Source organism: Canis lupus, chromosome 30 (assembly GCF_003254725.2).
Source record: "Canis lupus dingo isolate Sandy chromosome 30, ASM325472v2, whole genome shotgun sequence".
In the NCBI taxonomy this organism is placed as follows: domain Eukaryota; kingdom Metazoa; phylum Chordata; class Mammalia; order Carnivora; family Canidae; genus Canis; species Canis lupus.
In genome coordinates this window covers 12981976-13002252 of record NC_064272.1, presented here as the reverse complement: position 1 = coordinate 13002252, position 20277 = coordinate 12981976, and the positions used below count along the sequence as shown (strand labels likewise).

The following is a 20277-nucleotide window of genomic DNA, read 5'->3' as shown; positions in this document are numbered from 1 at the left end:
AGACTCCTTGGTACTGAATACATCTTTTGTCATCTTAATTCAGTTTATTCCCAATGATAAGCTGGAAAATGTTCAACAACCAGCATTTAAGTGAGGAAAAAAACTGTCTTCCTTGTTTTAATACCCTCCGTTTTTTTTTTTTTTCAAGTCTGTGATGGATTATCTGAGGATAAATGAATCAAAGCTTCATCTACCATAATTCTCCATTACTTCCTCTCTTACATTAACTCTCTACTGCCTCTGACTATATTCTTTTGGCCACCGGGATGTCAGAGATAATAACTCTCCTTTGAGCACCAAAGATAAACATTTTATAAATTAAAAGTATGCAAACATAACAATTAACCATAAAACTTGGCAGGTAATTTGGCATTTGCAGAAGATTACAACTAAAAGATCTTGCACACTCAGGCATATGCATGGGGAAATTTTAGCTATAGCCTATAATAGTTCCTTTATGAAACAAATCTTAGAGGAGAAGAGGAAACCCCAAAGCAACTTCTCCCCTTTTGCTGAACAAGAGTTTGGCATCCTCCTGAAAGAAAAGAAATGAGAAATGTTTGCCCTCTGGTTCATTTCACAAAGGACATGGAAGCATTAAGTCTGGTTTTTAAAGTCTAATTTGAGACTCTTCCCTCTTCTCTCCCCCATATAATGTGCTCTACAGTCCTGGAGGCTGCACTACAGCGTAGGATCTCTAGGGGATTATAGAGTCAGGGTCACAAAATGCCTAGGAGCTATTCATTATACCCTTATGAGTAAGAAAATAATAGGCCGTTTAGTTCACAATGGAGACTATAAGCTGGAATGTTATGAGGAAATGATGTTTATTATTCTCATAATCCTTTCATAATAGTAATATAACTGAACTCATCCTAGAAAAATTTATTTCATTTACAGGTTAAAATTTCTCTGGTTGCATCAGTTTTGAAAATCCTTGTGGTTAAAAATAGTAATAGCAAATACTCTGATCCACACCTTCATTTTACTTTTTCTGTTGGGTTCCATGTGGTTCAAGTGGTCAGGATTCTATGAAGACAAACCATTGTTTTGGGGAAAAGATCAGGTCTAATATCAATTTGATCCAAAATACTAAACAATGATAGAGAAAAAATAAGACAGCTCCTATTCTCTACTGAGTAGAGATGTAATGAAACAAACTGCAGCCTGGTGAGATCAGTACACCAGTGGATTCACACGGAACAAACATGTAATACAGAGAAAGGAAAAGAGAAAGCTTTTTGGAAGAAGGGACATTTGAGCTGGGTTTTCAGAGAAAGAAAAGAAGTTCTTTAGTAAAGAAAGGAAGAGAGCTCCAAATGTATAGAAACATATTTATAAAGGAGAGGAGCTATGAAATAACAAGATGTATGTGATGAGTTAATAGCAGTTTGGAATTGTGAGCCTGTGAATATGAGGTAACGAGGCTAGATGTGAAGGGAATAAATAGATGAAGACTTTGTGTCTTGTGGATCAGTACTTAGAACTGTAATTCATAACCTCCAGTAGGGACACAGGATGATCTATTGAGTATTTAACTTCAAGTCCTATTTTTTAAAGTCTATTACAAGAAGGTCATAGGTTAGGTGTCACCTGAAATATATGAGGTGATCCTGAAGGAAGAGAGAGTTCCTCAACATAAAGGTAGAGGGAGAGAAATAATTGGACTCTTAATCATTCTTTTATATTAAGCAATTCATGTAACATACATTTACCTACTTAAGTAGATTTACTGCACAAATCCCTTATTTTTAATTTTTTTAAGATTTTATTTATTTATTTGACAGAGAGAGAGCACAAGTAGGGAAAGGGAGAAGCAGGTTCCCCACCAAGCAGTGAGCCCGAAGTGGGGCTCAATCCCAGGACCCTGGATCATGACCTATGCTTAGCAGCCACCCAGGTGCCCAAAATATCTAATTTTAATTAAATACTCCAAATAAAAGTTAATACACTCGTGCATGCACTAGTATAAAACAATAAAAGGAGGGAACTGACACATGTTCTTTCTTTCTTTTTTTTTTTTTTTTGAGGCTTTATTTATTTATTTTAGAGAGAAAGAGAGTGCAACTGGAGGAGGGGCAGTGGGAGGAACATAGAGAGAGGGAGAGGGAGAAAATCTCAAGGAGAGTCCCCACTGAATGCAGAGACCTACGCAGGACTGTTCCCAGGACCCTGAGATCATGACCCCAGTTGAAATCAAGAGTTGGATGCTTACCCCTCTGAGCCACCCAGGTGCCACACACATTTTCTAAGTCTAGGAAGACTGTCATGCACATATCAAACTTTTAAAAGTGTTCTAATCAGATTACACAAAATTTCAGTCTAGAAACAAAAATTATTAATAAAACTGTTTGAAATATGATTAATATCCATTATAATAAAGAACCTTGCCTCAAATACAGATTTTTCCCCCAGTTGATTAGGTATTGGATACTATGAAGGCATCATGATAGGCAGGAAAACATTCACAAACTAAGCAGCCAGATCATGACACACTCCTCAATTATTTGTTCAGTAATGTTTCAGGTCATTATATATGCGGGCTCATCTGTGCAAAATTTCACTCGACTTTCATAATGAATAAGGCCTGCATATTGTACTAATGCCAATGTCCCAGTTTTGATATGTGATGTTATAATAGAGTTATATAAGATGTTACCATGAGAGAAGCTGAGTGAAAGTTACATGGGACCTCTAGACTATTTTTCAAAATTTCTATAATTTAGGAGTCTATAATTTATATTTAGTGAGTGTATAATTATTTCAAAGTTAAAAAAATTTTAAACTTCATGATAATTTATTATTTTTTTTATTGGAGTTCAATTTGGCAATATATAGCATAACACCCAGTGCTCATCCCACCAAGTGCCCCATCAGGACCCATCACCCAGTCACCCCAACCCTCTGCCCACCTCTTGTTTGTTTCCCAGAGTTAGGTGTCTCTCATGTTTTGTCACCCTCACTGATATTTTCACTCATTTTCTCTCCTTTCCCCTTTACTCCCTTTCACTATTTTTTATATTCCCCAAATGAATGAGACCATAAAATGCTTGTCCTTCTCTGAAATGCTTGTCTTATTTTACTCAGCATAATGCCCTCCAATTCCATCCATGTTGATATATAAATATTTAGAAGTTGATTTTAAGGTTTCCTGCTTAGCAGCAAAAAAAAAAAAAAAAAAAAAAATCAAAAAGGAAAAGCTGTGTACCATTGGGCAACCACATGTTCTTCCTGATATAGTAAAAATGGTTGAAATAATATTTTATGAAAAGCAATATGGAAATAAACTAAAATGTGTTCTTCTATTTGCAAAGATGTTCGGAAGACTCAGAAATATTGCTGAAAGTTTGACAAAAAAGGTTGGAATAAATTATGCAGTGAGCAAGATTTACTACAGAGTTGCAAAAAAATGCAGATGTTTATAACAGGTCTTAGCTTTGGCATCTGTTACATTCTGTTTTAATAATTAAATGTATGTAGAACTTTTTTAGGTAAAAGAAAACATAAACATAAAAACATAAACATAAACAGGGTCCTGGGATCATGAACTGAGCCAAAGGCAGTTGCTCAACTGACTGACCCACCAGGTGCCCCATTATCTTTTAAAGAATAAAAAAGTAGTTCTGGATCTTGAAGATGAGCTGAAGTTATTTTTATTATGAAGTTACATAAGTATTTCTAAACATAAAGCTAGGTATAAGCTCCATCTGCTTATGGTTGTTATCCATGAATACAACAAAGACAAATTTACACATTAAATACAAAGGAACTACAAAACCAATAAAAGTCAAATTAACAACATTAATTTAATGTGAAAATCTGTTTTGCTAAAGTCAAATTGATTCTCATATTGTGAATATTTTCCTCAGTGCTATGGCTCAAGTCTTTTTGAATTTGGTATGCTTATAACTATTATAAGCTCTGTGGTGACTATACATTATACAGTGGTGGATGTAGGATAATGGTCATTTTGACATCAAGACATGCCAACATCGGGAATATCAGATAGGCTTGTCAACATATTAAATGGATTCACAGGATTCTAGTGTATTTAAAGCTCTTTTTCATTTTTTAAAAATAACCCTAGAATTATACACATGTAATATGCCATTTGGGAAAAAAATATATATATATATTCAAAGCAACAACTCCAATTCCAATGGTGGTTACTTATAATAGGTTTTCCACAATACACTATTATTAATTACTTTTAAAGAAAAAATGTTTCTAAGAATTTATTTCTCCCCCGGCTCATGGGCTCTCTCCCTCTTTGGTTCTCTCTCTCAAATAAATAAATAAATAAATAAATAAATAAATAAATAAAAGATGTAAAGAAAAAAAAGATGATATATATGACTCAAGTTTGAGAAACATAGCCTAGATCTCTATGATCTCTCTTACGCCCCAAGTAAGATTTCCTTGGAACAAACCAATAGATAAACAACTTCTATGGGAAGGTAAATGTAAGTAGAGGTGAGAGAGGAATGAGTCCCATTAAAAGCAGAAGCAGCCCTAAAAAGATGAAATGATGCTAAGGGAAAATTTTACTAACCACACACTCTAGTCTTATTCCAGTGCTGAAGATATGATGAGTGTTACTAACTCCTTCGACTGCATTAATTACGTGGATACTTGAACAGTACACAAAGACAGACAATACTGTGACTCTTCCATATAATCTGGCACAATTCCATCAGAGGTCTGCCATGTCTGAAAACTTCTCAGACAACTGTATTGTATTCCTAAAAAGTAAGACAATCTCATTTTGTGGCAGATGAAATGGCCACATCGCTGGAAACCAAGGAGGCCAGCATTTCTAACACCAACTGTGTAAAAATCACACTTCAAATAGTCTCTAAATAAAGACCATAATTATTTCAGAAGAACAACTGCAGTGAAGATTTGTTACAGCCTGAGATGAGGTCAGGATTAGGATATTCTGTAGCAGGGACTTCTTCCCTTATGTTCCCATTCTAAAAAAAGAGGGGTACACAAATATTATTATAAGGAGATATTTATACACATAAAGAGTATAATATCAACCACTACAAAATGCCTGGGGAATATTATATTTCTTATGATTTCCAAAAGCAGAAATCATATCAAATTGGCTAAAAGGCAGTAGAAGAATTTCTTTTGATTTGATTTGTTAGAGGTTTAACATCTATTTTTGCTTTCTTAGTGCTCTTTTTATGGAGTCTCTGTTTTTCTCACGCTCAATATGCTCCCAATTTTGTTTTGTTGTTCCCCCCCCCACCAAAAGCAGGTTTCAGGTTTTTTCCAAATGGCATTCAACATGCTTTCCCGGGTTCCTATCTGCCTTCCAATGACTGGCACCTGGGCAGCAGATGGTGCAAATGGCCTACTATATATTTCCTGGATTGATGAAGAGAACTGTCAGGAACCTGACTGCATTGGCCTGATGCCTCATGGCAGAAAAGGCTGCTCAAAAGTGACAGTGACTGGAAATAATTTTGATTAAAATGATCTGGAGCTTGTTGAGTTTCAAATGCTGTTTTTATCCCTCCTCTTTTTTATCCCTCCTCTTACACAACCTTGGATTTTTGCCTTGAAAACATATTGTGAATAAATTGGACACCACAATATCTTAAACCTCAGACATAATCCACTTTTTCTGGGAGTGCATTATTTTGTGGGACAGAGGTACTTCATAGCTCACCATGTCCTTCTATATATCAGACATGTTTGATCATATTTGGATGTGGATTTGCAGATCTCTATTATGGACTTGATTGTTCCGAAGTGGCAAGGACACCAATCTGACATCTTGGATATAGGGGATATAGAGAATGATCACAGAGTCAAAGTCTTAGCCTCATGTTTAAAATAGACAAATATGGACTTTTATAAAAAAGATTTAATTTAAAAACTGTATAATTCACTGATGCAGAATTAATTAATTATTCAGTCAAATGAATCTACTGTGAGACCCATCAAGGAAATTGTCTGTGCTCATTTATGCAGACAATAGCATTTATCACATTGCCGACTGAGTGCCAGGGACATTGCTAGAGCCTGGGTATTGCCTCAGGGGCTTTCTATTCCCTTTGCTTTGACCTCTCCCTCCCACTACTCTAGGGAATTCTTAGGTTCTGAAATCAATGTTATGCCTCTTCCATGTTCTCTTTGCTCTGTCATGTCAGAAGATCAGCATTACCCAAAAGAAGTTAATGTTGTTTACACCATGAAGCTATTGAAGTTTAAGCTTCTGAGCTCCACCTTTACATGGGCCTCTTTCTAAGACAAAGGAGGAGCCTTGCCAATGTGTTCATGTTGTTCAAATGTAAGATGTTTTTGTATTACATTTCTTAAGGAGCAGTCATCAAATTGTATGAGATTTAGGCAGCACAAAATCTAGGTCAACCCTATGGAACAGTGAATGAATATGAAAGAGTAAAACATCCACCTCTTACCCCAAGCTGCTGTAGCTAGAACAATGGAAAACCAGAAAGAAGAGCACCTTTTAGTACAGGGGCAGGTCTTCCTTTCAGCCTACTTAATATCTACAGTACTTCAAATAGATGATGTCTATAGAACTTCAAATAGATGATATGTCCTATGAAGATAAAAACCAAAAGCATTCCTAGATAGGCAGTTGGACTCTTTTTACTCACTCACACTTCTGACATCTTTTCCAGCACTCCTTCACCAATTCTCTGACACCAACTAGGTGTTCTATAATTCAACTCAGCTCTGTCACTAACTACCCAGACTTAGCTTAGACCCTACCAGTTAAGGGTTCAGTTCCATAAGATTACCTCCTCTCAGATGCCACTCACAAATGGGATGCCCAGGATACCCACACTTCCGTCTGGTCTATTGCACAATTCAGGGTTTCTCCAACCCTTCCCCCATGCTGTCTCAGCTTCAATAATTTCCTAGAATGTCTCACAGAACTCAGCAAAACACGTTACTTACATTCATTGGTTTCTTATAAAAGATACAACTCAGGAATAGCCACATGGAAGAGGTACATAGGGTGAGGAATGGGGGAGGGGACACAGCTTCCATGGTCTCTCTAGGCACATCACCTGCCCAGCACATCAATGTGTTCACCAACCCAGAAGCTCTCTACACATCATTGCTTAGAGTTTTTATGGAGGTTTCATTTTATATGCAAGATTGACTAAATCACTAGCTACTGCTGGTTAACTTTCCCAGTCTTCTCTCCTTCTCCACAGATTGGGACAAAGGGCTGAGAGTTCTAAACTTCTTCTTCTTTAAAAAAATAAAAATTATTTATTTATTCATGAGAGACAGAGAGAGAGAGAGAGAGAGAGAGAGGCAGAGACACAGGCAATGGGAGAGGCAGGTTCCACGCAGGGAGCCCGATACGGGACTCGATCCCTGGACTCCAGGATCACACCCTGAGCTGAAGGCAGACACTTAACCGCTGAACCACCCAGGCATCCCAAGTTCCAAACTTCTAGTCAAGGCTTGGTCTTGTTGGTGACCAGTCCCCATCCTGAAGCTATCTAGCACTGCCAAGAATCACAACAGAACAAAAAATGCTCCTATCTTCCTTATCACTTAGGAAGTCCTAAGGATTTTAGGAGCTCTGTGATAGTAACTGGTGACAAAAATCAAATATCTTTCTATGATGACTCAGTAATGTTTGCAGTGGGCAGTACAGTTTGAAAAAAACATGAAAGAAATAATATTTTCTAAAATCCTTTGTTATGTGCAGTAGCATTTAGGAAAAGCCTAAGAAATATAGGTGAGTTAGTCGGGGGAGAAGATTCTGAAATTAAAATCGGGGGATCCCTGGGTGGCTCAGCGGTTTAGCTCCTGCCTTTGGCCCAGGGCGCGATCCTGGAGTCCCGGGATTGAGTCCCAGGTCGGGCTCCAAGCATGGAGCCTGCTTCTCCGTCCTCCTGTGTCTCTGCCTCTCTCTCTCTCTCTATGTCTTTCATAAATAAATAAATCTTTTAAAAAAAAGAAATTAAAATCGTATTTTTGAATAGTTTTTGTAAGAAGAGAATTTGAGACTTTGAGACACACTCAGAAGAGTACATGCACTCGATCAATATGTGCTCTCAGACATCCCCTGATAAGCAGGAACCTATTTGGGCCTCAGGGAGACTATCTAGCCCCTCCAGAATAAGGGGTTCCCCAATATCCTGTGGGAATTTATTAATATTGGTTAAAAGCATTGACTTCTTAAAAATTCAACTTAAGTTAAAATCTTGGATCTTCCATTTATTAGCTCTGTGATGTAGGACAATTTACTCTCCTAAAGCCTCTATTTCCTCATTTATAAAAGAAAATTTATAATATCTACCCATAGATAGGCCAGGAAGACTAAACGTGGTAATGTATGGCACATAGCAAATACCTAAGGAGTATTTATTATGACATTTTTAAGGCTCTATCTCCCACAGTAGAGCTAGCTATCTGCATGGTCCCTGTAACTTGCTGAATATATTTATGCTTAGGTTGACTTTATATAAAAATTATGCATACTAAATATATACCATAGTTTGAGGGATTAATTCATGTTAACACTTTTTAAAAATGTTTTGTAAAAGCCTGAGATAAAAGCAGCCCTCCAGGTATTTATAATGAGAGGAAATTGAACAATGTGGAGGAAAGTATTTGTCATGACAGTTCTGGTCCATGGCTGAGCACCCGGTATAGTATACTGCACACAGCAGCACTCCTGAGAACTCCCCTCTGGGATTCCGTAAAAGTCACTGGCTGGTTGAAGATAGTACTAATGATGCAGGCACTCACATAAAACACTAGAAGGGAAGACTGGGATGTTTTCTAATTCTAGGAAATCTGTCAGATCATAAATTTTAAAAAAATAAGCTGGTTATCTAATCAAATTATATGAGGTATTAGCCTACAAACACAAAATTATCAATAATATTCTTTGAAACATGAATCTATATCCATTATTATAAATAAAGAACCTTGTTCCAAGAACATTTTCCCTTCAGTTGGTTATTAACTAAGGAATAGTATAGGAGAGTATCGGGATAGGCATCAAAGCATTTCAAAACTAAGAAACCAGTAGTGTTTGAGACCTTTTCTGTTATTCAAGCCAGTATTTACAAGGTTTCACTAAACCTTAATAATAAATAAGTCCTATAGATTATACTCATGCCAATTTCCCAGTTTTGATATTTGAGGTTATCTTAGAGTTATGTGAGATGCTCTCTGCACTATTTTTGAAAAATTCCTGTGAATCTAAAATTATTTCAAAATAAAATGTTTAAAAATATCTGAGTTTGTTTTATGTATTTGGGTTTTTAATAACATTTCAATTGGTAAGATAATTTTTATCAGTCAGCAGACACTTCACAGAACAGCACCTAAGGAGAACTAGACTTCTGCCCACCTGCAAAGCTGCACCTGGTACCCCATGTTACTGAGACTTGGTCTGACCATAGTTGGGTCACACGGTGCATATTGAGTTAATCACCAGTGGCGAATGATATAATCAATCTTGCATATAAAATGAAACCTCCATAAAAACTCTGAGCAATGATGTGTAGAGAGCTTCTGGGTTGGTGAACACATTGATGTGCTGGGCAGGTGATGTGCCTAGAGAGACCATGGAAGCTGTGTCCCCTCCCCCATTCCTCACCCTATGTACCTCTTCCATGTGGCTATTCCTGAGTTGTATCTTTTATAAGAAACCAATGAACGTAAGTAACGTGTTTTGCTGAGTTCTGTGAGACATTCTAGGAAATTATTGAAGCTGAGACAGCATGGGGGAAGGGTTGGAGAAACCCTGAATTGTGCAATAGACCAGACGGAAGTGTGGGTATCCTGGGCATCCCATTTGTGAGTGGCATCTCAGAGGAGGTAGTCTTGTGGAACTGAACCCTTAACTGGTAGGGTCTAAGCTAAGTCTGGGTAGTTAGTGACAGAGCTGAGTTGAATTATAGAACACCTAGTTGGTGTCAGAGAATTGGTGAAGGAGTGCTGGAAAAGATGTCAGAAGTGTGAGTGAGTAAAAAGAGTCCAACTGCCTGTCTAAGAACGCTTTTTAGTTTTCATCTCCCTATTTGAAGACCCAAAGTGACACACAAACTTGATGGTTATATTTCGGACGGTTTGTTTTCAGATATTGTCTTAGTTCAGACCACTATAATGAAAATACAACAGACTGGGTGGCTTATAAACAACAGAAATTTATTTCTCACAATTCTGGACTTAGCAAACCAGAGATCAGAATGCTGACAGGGTCAGGTTTTGGTGAGAACCCTCTTGTGGGTTGCAGACTTCCAGTTTCTCCTATAACCTCATAACATGGAGAACACAAAGAGAGAGCAAGTTCCCTGGTGACTCTTGTATGGACACTAATCATGAGGGCATTACCTTCATGACCTTATCTAAGCCTAGCCACTTCCCAAAGGACCCCCTCCTGCTACATCACTTTGGGGAGTAGGCTTCAACATATGAATTTGAGGGTGAGAGGAGACATACTTTCAGTCCATTAAAGATGCCATTTCTTTAGGAAATCACAGCTACTTGTCTGATGTGTATAGAGTTTTTGTTTTATGTATTTTATCCTGTCACTAAGATAAAATGTTTCACTGCAGCCAAATAAGCTCTTACCCCACGACTACAATACTGGCCACATGCAAAATTATGAGGTAATTAAAGGCTTTCCTTAGGGCCCCCATCCTTCCCCAGCTATACTATGCTTGCTTGTGCTTAAACATAATTCTGTCACAGAAGAAGCAGCAGCAAAGGACATCCGATAAGCTACCATATTCAATGGCAAAGCTTCAGATGCTCAGTGGCTGGGTGGCAGAGCTTTCTCCCAGTGCAGCAGATTCAGAGCATGGCAGGAAATGTTGCCTTATTTGCTGTCAGTGAAGTTACTAGGATAGATGTATTTGAAGTGCGGGAGTGGGGATGAACTCCAGTGACTTTCATGTCTTTGACAATCACTGCAAATCAAGGCATCGTAACCTGACAGCAAGAATTAGCCTGTAGGATGTTAGTTCTGCACCATGCTCTCTGCTCTATGTTTCCTTAAGAAGCTCACAGAACATTTTCCACATGGCATCCTTCTGTGTGGTTTCCTTTCCTGCTGTATCTATAACTGGTTGATATAGCTCATGCCTTTCAATTTTCAGTTGCTCTTTGCTTTATAATAAAGATTGTTGCTTTCTGCTTGGTTAGGCTCCTGATCTTATGTTATTCCCACAGGCTTTTGGCATCCCTTGGTTAAAGCCCACATTTCTTAGATTCTTCCTAAGTTATTTCTGCTCCAAATTCACAGCTAAATAGGTGGTAAAATCCTTCAGGTGGAGACAGGCTGCTCCTTTATTAGCAGTAAGAAACCACACTGGAAGGACAAGGTTGCTGAGATTTAGAACCATTGTTGCCATATATCACCCACCCACCCTGCAGCCTACGATTCCAGAAGGCACCCCGGCTTGTCTACACAAGTCTGCCTTTTGGAGTTTGGGACTATATTTTTGCAAGCACAAGCTTGGTTCAGTGTTTCCCAAACAGAATTTTTTTGCCCTAACATTCCAAGAAGGTGAATAGGCATATCCATTCTTATTAGGATTTTGGTGGGTGATTTTGAGGAAATAAGCTATCAGCACTGCAAGCGTCTCCCAAGTTTTCTTACTCTTTCTCTTTCCTCAGAACTCATTTCATATACTCCTTGAGACTAACATAATCAATTATTTTAGTCAATAAGATGTTTTCTGGAATCCTCCCAGTAGTATGCCTTGTTCCTTATTAGTGTGGTCCTACTCCCAAACAACTGTGTAATAGCGTGACCAGAAAACCTAGCCCTGAGAAGAGAAGACAGGACAACACAGTCTACCATGTCATTGGTCTCACTTGTGCAACCTATGTTCCTGGAGGCTTGCAAGTAGGAGAGAACTACACACATGAGATTTCTTATATGGTTAGATTTACTTCACCATTTAATTCCTCACAGGTAAAATATATTAATGGAAGTGAGGTGACACATGGGGCTGGAACAAAAACCACGCATTTTAGTAGATTTTTCTCCCACTACAGAGCCCCACTGGGGGAGCAAGGCTGAGTGGCATTGTCCACACACAACGTAGGGTCTTACCAGACGTGAAACTATTCTTGCTACACCAATGTCTTTTATACTTGAGGCTTACATCTCCATCTAGAAGAGATTACACTAAATTTATTCACTGAAACCTGAATGTTTTTAAACATTGGGCTCTTGCCAACAAACTCAAAGACAATGAGGCCATATCTACAGCTGAGGTGTAAAAGTATATTCAGTGTCCAAATATTTCTGACTACATCTCTACCTCTAGTTTTTCAGCATTCCAGAAAATCTACTTCTCCCAAGAGAGAAAATTTTCCCACGTTCAAATGTCCCATGTCATTTTGTTCCACATCCCCACTGTATTTTCCAAATTCTTAGAGAATTATAATTTCAGTCTTATATTTATCTTTACAAAACTGAAAAAAAAGGCAAAGAAACAAACAATCCAATCATGAAATGGGCAAAAGACATGAAGAGAAATCTCACAGAGGAAGACATAGACATGGCCAACATGCACATGAGAAAATGCTCCGCATCACTTGCCATCGGGGAAATACAAATCAAAACCACAATGAGATACCACCTCACACGAGTGAGAATGGGGAACATTAACAAGGCAGGAAACCACAAATATTGGAGAGGATGTGGAGAAAGGGGAACCCTCTTGCACTGTTGGTGGGAATGTGAACTGGTGCAGCCACTCTGGAAAACTGTGTGGAGGTTCCTCAAAGAGTTAAAAATAGATCTGCCCTATGACCCAGCAATTGCACTGCTGGGGATTTACCCCAAAGATACAGATGCAGTGAAACACCGGGACACCTGCACCCTGATGTTTATAGCAGCAATGTCCACAATAGCCAAGCTGTGGAAGGAGCCTCGGTGTCCATCGAAAGATGAATGGATAAAGAAGATGTTGTCTATGTATACAATGGAATATTCCTCAGCCATTAGAAACGACAAATACCCACCATTTGCTTCGACGTGGATGGAACCGGAGGGTATTATGCTGAGTGAAGTAAGTCAATCGGAGAAGGACAAACATTGTATGTTCTCATTCATTTGGGGAATATAAATAATAGTGAAAGGGAATATAAGGGAAGGGAGAAGAAATGTGTGGGAAATATCAGAAAGGGAGACAGAACATAAAGACTCCTAACTCTGGGAAACGAACTAGGGGTGGTGGAAGGGGAGGAGGACGGGGGGTGGAGGTGACTGGGTGACGGGTACTGAGGTGGACACTGATGGGATGAGCACTGGGTGTTATTCTATATGTTGGCAAATTGAACACCAATAAAAATAAATTTATAAAAAAAATGGGGGGGATATACCAGTAGTCACTCTATAATCCTCAGTGATGCCAGTGCTAAGGGACTCAGATTAAAATTTAATACTTAGAATCAGCAAGGTAGAATGGATGAATAATTCCACAGTACTGGAATATAAAGTAGAATGGATGATGAATTCTACAGATAAATATAAATTTGAACTCTGGACCCACCAGAGTCCCAGTGGCACTACTTCTCCATAGATACTCCTGCTTTCTTGTCCCTTTCCTCTTTCTCCTCCTGCTCCTATACATTGAGGAGACTATTTGGTCAACACTTACTAGTAAATCTCTACAAGAACTTAATAGCACCCTTTTTTTTTTCCTAAGTAAACATCTTTCAAAGATGATTCTCTACTTCCATGAGAGATGTAGCAGATCCAGTAGGGGTTGTCTCCTCCAGAGCCATTCCCCTATTTTCCTTTAGAGAAACAACCAAGCAGTTCAGAGAAGCAATATTCACAGCCTCAGACAATGGCTTATGAATGAATCCCCTTCTCCTCCTTTCTAGGCTCTGTTACAGTTATGGATGACCATGGGATCCAAATCTATTCAGTGATCTACTGAGGTGGAAGCGGGGTAATGTTCAGGGAGAGTTTTCCTTATGCATTCTTAATAAAAAGGACGAAATTCTTGACATAACATTTTTTTTCCATTCCTCCTCTTTCTACTTGAATGCAGAGATAAAATTAACAATATAATGGCAAGATTAGTCAGAGTTGCCAGCTCTGATGTAATAAGCCACCAAAACAATGCATTTAGCTCTCTCCCCAGAGATATTTTGTATGGACAGATAGCCTTCATTGTTTAATGTTAGTAGCCAAATAAGGGCTAAATAGTTGGAATATCAATGCAGATAATTCAATAATATATACCCATTAGTGGACACCCAGGCTGTCTAAGGATAAACTTAATGCGAAACTGTCCAACTCAACATGCTCTCAAGAAGTGGAATTTAAATAAATCTAACGAATGATTATATTGCCTATCTAGAGTTCTCAAGCTCAAAAATAATTTGTCTTAGAATGGGCTCTTTAAGGGCAATTATTACTTAAAAGTAAGCACTTAAATATTCCATTATTTTGGAATTAACTCATGAAGGTCCCATAGTTTTCTGATATTTAGTAGAAATAATGAGCAGTATGGCCAGCTTGATGCTCCAAAGATGTATGACCCCCTGCATTTTGATGTACTGAATATGGGAGATGAGAAGGGGTTGCTACTTAGAAGTATATTCTTTTATTTCTCCTGTGTCTCTCTCAGACTCAGGTGAGGAGCTGAGGAACTCTTTTTACATTTCCTACTATGACTTCCTTGAATTATTCCTGCCCTTTCATAGTTATTTGCAAAAAATCATCAGTTAGAGATGAATGTGGCTATAAGATGAACATTCACTGTTCGCCTCCCTGCCTTTTATACTCTTTACCTAAGAACTGAAAAAGGACAGAGTATGAGAATAAGGGTAAGAAAATACTGAAGACATGAGATAAACTAGGCAGTTGAGAAAGTCAGGAAAAATATGTATAAAACAGGAAAGAAGGGAAAATTAAGGGAAAAAAAGGAAGTAAGGGATTATAGGGCCTTCTGCATTTGGGGGAGGGAGAGTCTCCAGAAAGTTTTATGAAGATAAAGAACTGGAGAAAAACAAAATATGTTAAGAAATATTTTTTTGAACTATTTGTTTGGAGAATCTCCTAGTCTTGAGGATTTAAAGAAAATATTTGGGTTACTTTTATATTCATTTTGGAAGCCAGTCTGTTTTCATAATGCAACACCATCTGAAATTAGATTGCATAGGCTTATAATGATCTTATAATGATCCATCTACATGTTTCAGTCCAATATATAGATAGATACATGAAATATTAATCAGTGGTTCAGTCAATAAGTATACATGTAAGAAAAATCTCTAAACAACTCACGAAACAATGTACAAATTAACCACTAATAGAACCATCAAGAAGAGCTAGAATCTTAAACTGTCATAGATGAAGAGGTGACGTAAGGTTAACATGTGCATTTTACCAATACAGAAGCTCGGGCCAAAGCAGGTTAATGGACTTGTCCAAGGTTATTGCCAAGTTTTGCCCCCAGTTCTATGTCACAGTCCCCTTGATCTTCTGCTTGCAATAACCTCAAATCAGTCAGCAATTCAGGACTCACGCTTGCATTTTATACACTTTAGGCCAATGGGAGCTACAGAAACCATGAGTGACATTTACTTCAAGAAGAACAGAAGAAGTAAATTGCAGGGAAAACACAGGTGAATGTGGTTAATGATACCTGCCAACAGCAAAGGGAACATGCACACATCTGCCATGACACCAGGAAATGAAACTAAAATGAAAGACAAAAGTGTTTTTCAGGTGCTATCATCCAACTAATTCTTCAGAGCACATAAATATAGACAGTACAAGTCTGTGAATGCAATAGTGGTGCAGAATGGGCCTTCATCTCTAGCCCTTACAGACCCCCAACACAGAAGTGAAATATAAAGTATAATTTTTCATTGCACCCAGTATAAATCTCGAGTTGCAGTAAAATGTTGGGATGGACTATCAGGAAAATAATGCATTGGTCTGCTGAAGAAAATATTGGCAAATGAGATGGAAATCTTAACTACTTACAATCTGGACATAGAGCACCAACCTCCACATGCATTAACCCTCCAGTGAAGAGCAAATCCAGAAGAAGAATTGAAGACATACAAGCATTAAAACCACATTCCTATAATGCTAGGCAAGATGAATAAGACAAAGCCCCCTCATTCATAATGCTCGCATTATGAAACTATCAACATTAAAGAAAGGTAAGATCTCCCTAGCACTGATGACATTATGGAAGCAGATAAATACACTGACTGCAAATGTCTCAGCTGCAACAAGTGCATAAAATAATATGTGCAAAAGTGCTGAATGAACAGCTAATCAATCATTCAAGAGTAAAGGCAGAGTTGTAGACTTCTGCTCCTAACTATGATGCTGTAACAGGAAATAGATTGACCTTCTTGATTTAAGCAATCAGAAAACTAGATAAAATAGATGACACAATGATTTCCAGAAATTGCATCACAGGCAGCACAGGACTGCAGTCCTTGAGAGAAGGGAAGCCAATGAGAGGAGTCCAAGTGACTGCCAACTTTCTGCCTAGAGGCCATTTTGAAACCACAGGGCAGGGATGAAGACGTGGCCTCAAAAAGAGCCTGGACAATATATCTGACTCAAAGGGTCAAGTTTTGAGAGGCCAAGGATACTCAATTTGAGAGGCAAGGTACTGGAGAAAAGAGCGCTGCACAAAAAAGCAGTAAGCTCTGGGGGATCTATAGGGATGACCCTTGAGTACAGATACACACATTCACAAGAGAAAACTACCCAAGTTCAGAGAAGAAACCACCAAAAAGTAGCAGCTAAACAATACTCCAAGTTTTCAGATGACCAGTTAGCAGGAAATATCTCCTCAATACAAGGAGTATTGGAAAGAATGTCCTTAAAGGCATCATTTGAGTAGTGTGACTAAATTAACCCAGAAAAAAAAAAAGTTGCACTTAAAGAATCCCAACAGAACTTAAACGTAAATCTAGGAATGACCAAATGATCCCAAACAATATTCCAGAAAATCAATATTATTTAAAGGAACACAACAAAGTCTAGCACCTAACAATGTAAAATTTAAAATGTGGAATATCCAATGAAAAATTACAAGGCAAACAAAAAAGCAGAATATGTGGACCAAAAGCAGGAAAAATAATCAATGTAAAAAAGCCTCCCAAATGGTAGCAGCAATGAAATTATTGAAAAAAACGTTGAACAGAGACTCCAAAAGTGGTCCACCAGTTCAACAATGTAAAAAATAATATGACATTAATGAAGAAAGAAATATTAGATATAAAAAAAATCTTCTACAGGTGAAAATGCATGTTTAATCTCTTGAAAAGATAATTAATTATCTACCTAAAGCAAAATTAATCACAATGCATTATGAGGTATACCCAAAATTACTCTGACAAAAATAAAGAATGCTGTGTGTACAAAATTATTCATCGCCACTGGACTGTACAATAAGTGGATCTCTAAGAGTCAAAACTTTAAAAAAATTCAAAGCATTTTTTAGCTTAAGGCTCAAAATAGGAATTGACTTAATTGACCTAGTCCATGTCTCCTTTTTCATTAGATCCATCCAAGTCCTGCCTCTCCTTCTAGATTTTGCCCCTGTAGTGGTTAGAAAAGGAAGAGAGTGTTATTTTCTCCAAAGTTACTAACAGCTATAATTCCTTGGATGTTTAGAGTGTGCCAGTCAAGGGCTTTGTATGGATTATCTCATTTAATCTTTCCAATCATCCTAGGAAGCCAAAGTTAAGACGTGTTAAGACATTTACTCAAGATTTCAGATGTGATCAGTAAAATATAGGCCTTTCTGGTGTCAGAGCCATGCTTTTCTAACCATTAAAAGCAGAATGGGGGATCCCTGGGTGGCGCAGCGGTTTGGCGCCTGCCTTTGGCCCAGGGCGCGATCCTGGAGACCCGGGATCGAATCCCACGTCGGGCTCCGGGTGCATGGAGCCTGCTTCTCCCTCTGCCTGTGTCTCTGCCTCTCTCTCTCTCTCTCTCTCTCTGTGACTATCATAAATTTAAAAAAAAAAAAAAAAAAAAAAGCAGAATGGGCCTAAGCCATTCACTGCATTCCCTCTTTACTTCAACTTGTACCTGACCTTCCAGGAGTTAGGAAATATCTAAGAAGCATGTTTATGATATCGGGCCATACTATATTGTCTACAGAGAATGAAAGGAGACAATGAGCCATAAAGAGGAAGAAAACTTTATACTCTCCCTAGATGCCTCTTTAAAAGTCAGTACTTATAATAAAACCAAGTTGTGCATCACTTAGGGTTTCATGTGGTCCTTGACCCAAGTTGGAGTTGTCTTGGTGTGAAGTAAGGAGAGAGACCATGAATTCAAACCGTGGGACTAACTTTTCTCTTTTTCAAGTTTGTTTTCCCATCTATATTTTATACTTCCTGGAAGCAGTCTGTATTTTGTATTATTTTGAATCATCCACTATGTGCAATATAGAACTAGGCATGTATCACAGAGAAGTCACATAATTTTTTTTAAATGTGAATACTCCTTGTAAACCACTCAGAGTATAGTAAAAGTAGGGGGAAAAATCATTATTAAGACGAGGCATGAGGAAAATATACTGGCTGATTGAGGGATGTTGTCATTATGGTAATAATACCCTGAACTTTTAGTTTATGAAATCTGTGACTTATCTTACCCACCTTACAGTATGCTGGTGAAGTAGATATAAGATATTAATATCTCTATTGCATAGATGAGGAAACTAAGACACAAAAAGATCAAGCGACTTGTCCAAAAATCACAAACTAGATAAGGGTTGCTGTCTGGGCTTCAAATCCAAGTCTCTGACTCCACATTCAAGTGTCTGCCACAACACTGCGCTACTCTCTTGACAGCTAACATTGCTTTATGAGCTGGTTTAGATTTTCTGATGCTTTGATTGCATTCACATTGGCTAGACCTCTCACTTTCAACCCTGTTAAGTGGCTTTTCCTTTGTTGGTACTATGTTTTTATAAACTTCTTTATGACCCTCAAGAATATTTTAAATTGCTCTCTAGAAGCAATTTCAAAGTAACGTGCATCTTTGAGGGATAGTCATAGAGAAAGAGGGAAAACTAATATATTCTGGATAACATTTTATGTGTTAGTAAAAGAGGTAATTAATGTATCCACTCCCCCTTCCCTGGGAGATGGGTCCTCTCATCCCTGCCTCATAGGTGAGATCTTAGAAACCCAAAGCCCTTCAAGTAACTGCCCAGGATAACCCCCTTTGAACCTCTCTCTGGGATTCAACATAACTTGCCTGATTCCTAAACCCACGTTCTTTTCACTCTACTACTAGAGGGGTTAGGATTTAATTTCTGGTTGACAGATTTGATATTTTGTGGGTATGATGTTCATTTCTTTTAAGATAAATACACAGGGGCTCCTGGCTGGCTCAGTCAGTGAAGCATGCAATTCTTGTTCTCGGGGTTGTAAATTCGAGGCTGAGCTGAGTGTAGAGATTACTTAACAATAAAATCTTAAAAAAAAAACAATAAAATCTTTTTTAAAAAGATGGATATTATACATAGTGTTTGAATCGTTTAATATTTTTGGACCTTAGTTCTATTTAAAAGTAAACTAACCAAGTTATATCCGTCTGCTTCGATGCAGGAGTGTTGTGATATTTTAATATGACAACCTTATACTTATTTGGCAACTTCAATTATCTGAAATGTTTTTAAGAACAAATAAAGTAGCAAAAATGGTACCAAGTGTATGAAAGTACATTATCCGTAAGACAGTGTTAGTCTGTTATTCAGAACTCATTGATACTTACTTTATGTATACTTTCAGCAAGTAGTGTGAGTTTTGACTTCTCAACTCATGGCAGATTAATAACCTCATATTAGACAATAGAGAAAAGAGTTATTTGAAGTGGATTGAGAATTATATAAAGATATAAATGACTGTTTCATGAGAAGGTAAAAGAAACAAGATAGACACAAGTATTTTACGGAGGGTACCAGGCTGGTTGCATATCATGGAGGAATGTGTATTCATTTGTTCCTTCATTGAAAAAGTTTATTTATTCCATAAACTCTATACCTATTACTCTAATAGTAACTGAAATAACAACAGATGTGGTGGCCGGCAGGACCATGATAGAGCTAATGGTACATGTGATCCAGAGCTGCCTACCATGAACAACTCAGGAGGGAGTTGTCAGCCATCTGGTTCTGATCTTAGATATAATCAAGATGATTTCTGTGTTCCATTTCTGACATTGTGAACATCTCTAGGGAAAAAAAAACAATTATGATAGTAACTGAGGTTCATAATAACAAAAAGGTCAAAATTAAA

At 37.8% G+C, this 20277-nt stretch overlaps 2 long non-coding RNA genes across 2 annotated transcripts in view; one reads left to right on the top strand and one right to left on the bottom strand.

Annotated features, from left to right (window-relative positions):
- The window catches only part of LOC112675981 (uncharacterized), a 68915-nt gene extending 63427 nt beyond the window's left edge, over positions 1-5488 (top strand). The window contains exon 4 of the long non-coding RNA XR_007407391.1: positions 5267-5488. This is a non-coding gene — a long non-coding RNA (uncharacterized LOC112675981). The remainder of the gene's footprint in view (positions 1-5266) is intronic.
- The window catches only part of LOC112675982 (uncharacterized), a 55552-nt gene that overhangs the window by 27917 nt on the left and 7358 nt on the right, over positions 1-20277 (bottom strand). Inside the window, exon 2 of the long non-coding RNA XR_003146222.3 lies at positions 20116-20212. This is a non-coding gene — a long non-coding RNA (uncharacterized LOC112675982). The remainder of the gene's footprint in view (positions 1-20115; positions 20213-20277) is intronic.